Below are 6,421 nucleotides of genomic sequence, written 5' to 3'. Positions count from 1 at the left end.
AACCCGGTTTATCAGGGAGTTATAATGCCAGAACCTCAGGTTGCTGGGATGAGAGCTTTAGTGGTTCCTGGAAGCAGGCAGAAGCAGCAATGTGGGATGGAGCACTAACAGCCTCTATTCCTGCCTGCATTATGTCTCCCTCCAGTCAGCACTTGTCCTGGGGAAGCTGACAACTTGCCTCTTCTCCTGGGAAATGAATGTGTCAAGGTCCATTGTTAGGGGTGCTGATGGTCATCAGGCAGGAATCCAGAAAACATCTGAAATAATATTGGAGTAGATCTGATGGAGTAACATGATTTTATAGACCCCCCACGTATGAAATAATATGTTTAAAGGCAGACAATGAGAAAGTGAAAACATTGGATTATGTTAATATAAAACAGAGGGTTGGATGCCATAAAGCTCATGGAAGGTATTTACAGACAGCACATTATGGAGTAGGAAGAGCAGAAAACCACAAGACATGCCAAAGGCAGACCGACTACTTAAGTATTCAGCATAGGATCTGTGCATGCCAGTGTGATTCCAAAACACCTCATGCACACACACAATGCAAGTGAAATGACACAAACAGCTACACCAATTTCACTTCTGAAATTTTCTGCGCATACATTATGGACCCCAAAGATTTCAGGCGAATACTACAGATTATGGCGAAATCTATAGCAAGACTGAATATATATACATATATATATATATATATATATATATATATATATATATACACACACACACACACACACACATATGTATATATATGTATATATATAAATGTATATATATAGATATATATATCTATGTATGTATGTATATATATATACATATATACACACACATATATATAGTATACATGTATATATATATATATATATATATATATATATATATATATATATATAAATATATATATAGACGGGTCACCTTCAGATGCCCGACAACGCATTTTGCCAACACGGCATCCGAGGGGACGAAAACACCGCAAAAGCAGATGTCCGACAAGGTGAGAACCCGACAGACTGCAAGTGTGCAGGAGTGAGGGATTTAGTGTTAGGGAGCCGGACAGGTAAGTGTGCATAGTGAGGACTGTGGGTTTAGGGTGGGTTAAGTGAGTTAGGTCCTGATTCTAGGTGCAGGTAGGGTGTGTGTGCTGATAGTGAGGGACTGTGGGTTTAGGGGTGGGTTAAGTGAGTTAGGTTAGGGGTGCAGGTAGGGTGAGTGTGCAGTAGTGTCGGACCTTGGAGTTAGGGGTGGGTAAGTGAGTTAGGTTAGGTGCAGGTAGGGTGAGTGTCTGGTAGTGTCGGACCTTGGGGTTAGGGGTGGGTAAGTGAGTTAGGGTTAGGTGCAGGTAGGGTAAGTGTGCTGTAGTGTCGGACCTTAGGGTTAGGGTTTCAGTTAGGGATAGTGGATATGTTATGTAGTGTACCGTGTTGTTTACGCGTAGTGTGTTGGTGTAATGGTTTTCGTGTTTTTATGCGTTGTCGGTATTTTTTGTTGTCGGTCTTTTGGTGTCGGTGATTTGTGTGTCGGCGAAACGCGATTTCGGGCATCTGAAGGTGATCCATATATATATATATATATACATACATGCAACTTGCTGTTAATATATTGATGTTTGTGATCTCTTTTCAGTTATTCCACATCAAATTGACCTTGAATGGTATTATGACTATTTATGTGCCAATTCAACACTTAATCATAACAATTCATTCTGACTTTTACTAATATGTATGGAAATAATATTAGAGAATAATTTTGTGACCTTTGAAGGGCATCTTTTTAAGCAAAAACAGGGTGTTGCAATGGGTGCATGATGTGCTCCAGTGTTTGCCAACATTGTCTTGGCACAATGGGAGGACCTGTTTGTTACCAACTCAGAATTTAGGACTTCATGGGTATTGTATGGGCGATACCTAGATGATATAGTCCTGTTCTGGAAAGATAGTGAGGACGACCTGAAGAGGTTCTTCACCTATATTAATGGAACTACAAGTTTTCTTAAGTTTACTATGAATAGCAATGTAGAACTGATTAATTACTTAGATGTTACCATCAAGAAAGACTTTGAACACAATTGTTTTGTTTCACAACTATATAGGAAACCTACCTATTCAAATTCACTATTGCATTATACAAGCTTATCACCCCATTGCACCAGAAAAAGCCCTAGTTAAGGGCCAATATGTAAGACTGGGCAGAATGGTTGTGTCTGATTTTATGGATTTTCTTAGTGAATGTGAAATATTAAAAAACATGTTTTGTAAGTGGGGGGTACCCTGAAACCTTTGTCATAGATATTTTAATGAAGTTAAGACTAAAAGAATGAATGGTCATTTTCTTGCACTACTAGGGCAGGTGTCCACTAAAAAGTCATAATGACTGTAAACCTTTAAATTTTGGACGGGTGCTTACTCTTACTTACACATCCAATGTTTATGACATTAAAAACATTATTTCCAAATATTGGAAAATATTTGATGTTGACCCTGAATTATCAGGGAAATTTGGTATTGAACCGCAAGTGGTTTACAAAAGAGACACTTCCCTTAAAGGATTGTTTGAAAAGCAAAAATTTGACACCCACAATGGTGGTACTTTTAAGTGTGGGAGGTGTGCCCAATGCCCTTATGTTATGGACAGAGAAAAAAATCAAGCTCAAAAATGTTGGATATATTTCCAGTTCAAAAAGGATGTACTGTTACACTGTTACACTAAAGGGGTTGTGTATTTGGCCTTGTGTAGAATCTGTGCAAGTTTCTATGTAGGTAAAACTAAGAATGCCCTAAGGTTAAGGATTTATCAACATTTATATGATATCAGAAATAAAAATGAAAAGAATGCATTATATAAACATTTGGTTAGTGAACCTACCCATTCCTTCCTGTTCTTTATTTTGGAAGAGGTAGATCTGGGACCTCGTGGGGGACCCTTGAATGAGTATTTGGAGTTTGTAGAACTCAAATGGTAAATTAGGCTTGATGCCTATCATGCTCCTGGGTTAAATGATAGAATTTCTTTATCTTCTCAGTTGAAATTAAAATCTATGTTTTTTATTTAGTTATATACACTGTTTAGGGATGTTTTAAACTTTTTACATGTATTATTGTTTTATATTTGGCTTGTATTAAGTATATGCAGCCTTGTTAATGGGGGAAATGATGTCAGTTATTTGTGATTGGGTAAGCAATGTATTTAAACAGGTGCTAATTGCAGTGTTTTTGTATTCTGAGGAAGTCATCTACCAGACGAAAGTGCTTAATACTGCTGTGTTTGCTTGCACTGCTTTATCTTGGATGAACATTGTCTGTATTTTTTCTCGATTTGGAGTTTTCTGCTTATAAAGGATTTACCATCTACCAAGCGTCGCTTTTGTCTTGCAACAGCTGCCTTTTATTTTTCATTGTTTGTAAGACTCTACTTATTTTCCTCATATATATATATATATATATATATATATATATATATATATATATATATATATATCTATATATATATATATATATATATATATATATATACACACATACATATATATACATACATGCAACTTGCTGTTAATATACTGCAACAAGCAGCAGTGATGTAAGCCATAAATGAGGATGTGGCTGTGTGTACTACAAGGCAACCAGTTAGAGTCAGAGCAAGGCTTCAACTAAACCAGTTGTCAGACCAGCAAATAATCAACAAATACCATCTAGACAGACAAATGGTGCAGACTGTCTTTAACATGTGTGCACCACACATGTCTGGGCAGACCCTGTGTGGAATCCCCATCTCCCTTGAAACCAAAGTGTGTCTCAGTCTGGGTATACTCACATCTGGGACATTCCAGAGACACATGGGGGTGCTGTAGGAGTATCACAGCCAGCTGCCAGTCATATCCTGGCCAAATTCCTGGCAGCAATGTGCAGCAGCGTGGATGACTACATCACTTCCCCACCACACCCATTTAGTGGAGAACTGTAATGCACCAATTCTACAACATCACAAATTTCCCCCATGTACTCAGTGCACTAGATTACACATACATACCTATCAAGACACCGGTATATCCAGAAGCAAATCAGTACCTAAACAGAAAGGACTGGCTATCCATCATCAGCGAAGTTGTATTTGAAGCAGATGATGGGATAGCAAACATCATGGCGACACACTCTGGAAGTATCCTTGATGCTGCCATTTGGAAGGAAAGTGGACTCAGGTCTGCATTCCAGCAAGGTGAAATTCAGGAGGGATTGCTTCTGGGTAAGTACAGGAACACAGCTAAGATGTAACTGAAGGATCCCCTGTCAACTATATCCAGTCTGAACAAAAATGGTTTAACTCCGCCAAGTTCCAACAGGTGACTGTGGTTATCCCCTTGTGCCATGGCTAATGACCCCATGCCATGATCCATCCAACCCTGCACAGAAGGCATACAAAGAGCAAAAGCAACAACCAGAAGCACCATAGGGCATGTGTTTGGTGCACTGAAAACTAGGTTCAGATGTCTGGGCACATCCAGGGGTGCAGTACAATACAAACCTGAGAAGGTAGCACAGATGATAACAGTGTGTGCCATGCTGCAGAACATTCGAACCCAAGCACATGGCGGTGTTACAGATGCAGGTGTTGGTGAACTACCACAAGAACCACAGATGTCTGAGGAGGACATCCCCCAGTTATCAGAGGGGACAGACGTCACAGGCATAGTACAGGCCCAGGCAACAAGGCAGCATCAGACCCATAACATTGAGTCATGACAAGCCACATGTACATGTGTACACAGATTAAAAATTGATGTTCAGGTGTTGCCTCACAACAGCAATACAAATGGATCTAATGCAAGATGTATGCACTCAGCATCACACATAACATGAGCCTAACCTATTCCAACATGAGCATATGTAAATGCGTCAAAAATAAAAATCTGAACTCAGGGCATGACCAACACAGGCATGTATACACACTCATTCTGTTTTGTCACTGTATGTTCAACAATAAGGTAAACACACTTCAGTGCTACACTTATCTGTACACTATCATAACACAAAAAAGAAAAATCATGCATAACATCATGCAGACATTTTTATTTCAGAAAAACATATCACAGCACAGTGATACTGAAATATGAGTCAACTATATGTACTACACTGTTGGACACATGCTAACACAGTCTAGGTTGACTTTGCTGACATCTCTCACCATGGTTCACCTTGCCACATCCATGTACAGGCACATCTTGCCCTGTTTGCTCCACAGAGGAGGTGAAGGAGCATGACTTCAAGTTGAAGGCCTTGTGACTGGTGGGACCTCAGCAGATGTTTCAGCAGTTGATGTCTGTGCAGGTTGGACAATGGCTTGAGATTCTTGATGGCTACTGTTGGTTCGACAAACAGGTGGCCTGCTTCTCAAAAGTTGCAATCTGCTGAGTACAGTCATGAAAAGCAGAATCCTGTAAGTAGTAAGACACTGCTGCATTACCGTAGAGGCCAGGTTTTCCACTAACCATGCCACAGCTAACAGACTCTCATTCTGAGCAGCCAATGCAACCATAATCTCACCGTGTTTGTGCTCTTGTCCTTCATGCATGACACATATCTGGTGTACCACATGATCTGTGGCATGGGCAAGTGCATGGACATCTGAACGATGGAGTAACTGTGCCTGTTCATTTACCTGTAGCAGGAGGCACAAACCTACTGACACTTGGCCATGTCCAACATCTGCTCACCTAAATTTATGGTGATGATCTGTGTACGGTTGTTGTGTGGATCCTCCAGCAGCAGTGCTTACAAATGGGGTGTGTTAATCAATGGCCTCACCTTGTTCAACATCCATTGTGTCATCATCCTCTGAATCCATAGACAATTGGGCCTCCACATCTGAGGATACATTTGGTGCAACATCCATGTCAACTACACAGATGGGCTCTCCAAAAAAATCAATGTCCTCTGTGCCAGGGGCCATACTACCATGCTGAGACATATCATGAACAACATCATGGTCACTGGATGGGCTGTTGGATGATAAAGACAGTTAATGTGCTACAAAATACAATGACACAGTTCAGGACAATTTGCCTACACCACATGATGACTATAAAAGACAATTGGCATATGTATTTCACTACAATGTTACAAATAACACTGACTTCACTTGCAGCCTAATGTATGTTTCACAGAATGTACATAATATAAATACATAATCTATTAGCATGGTCACCATGCATGACATATATGCTGCATAAAAAGATAGCAACACACATGGAAAACACTTATGGGATGTTGTTGTTGATTCACTGTGCTGAACTTCAACTAGTGTAGGAAAAAATATTACAGATGACATCATTCACAATAAGTAGCAGGTGAGCACAATTAAAAAAGACTGTGTAACATACACATACCACTTGTATGTGCACTTCAGGACTCCTGCTGTACAGAAG

Source organism: Protopterus annectens, chromosome 2.part2 (genome assembly GCF_019279795.1).
Source record: "Protopterus annectens isolate FY-2018-M chromosome 2.part2, PAN1.0, whole genome shotgun sequence".
Lineage (NCBI taxonomy): Eukaryota > Metazoa > Chordata > Ceratodontiformes > Protopteridae > Protopterus > Protopterus annectens.
The sequence above is the reverse complement of the archived record's forward strand: the minus strand, read 5'-3'. Positions refer to the sequence as shown.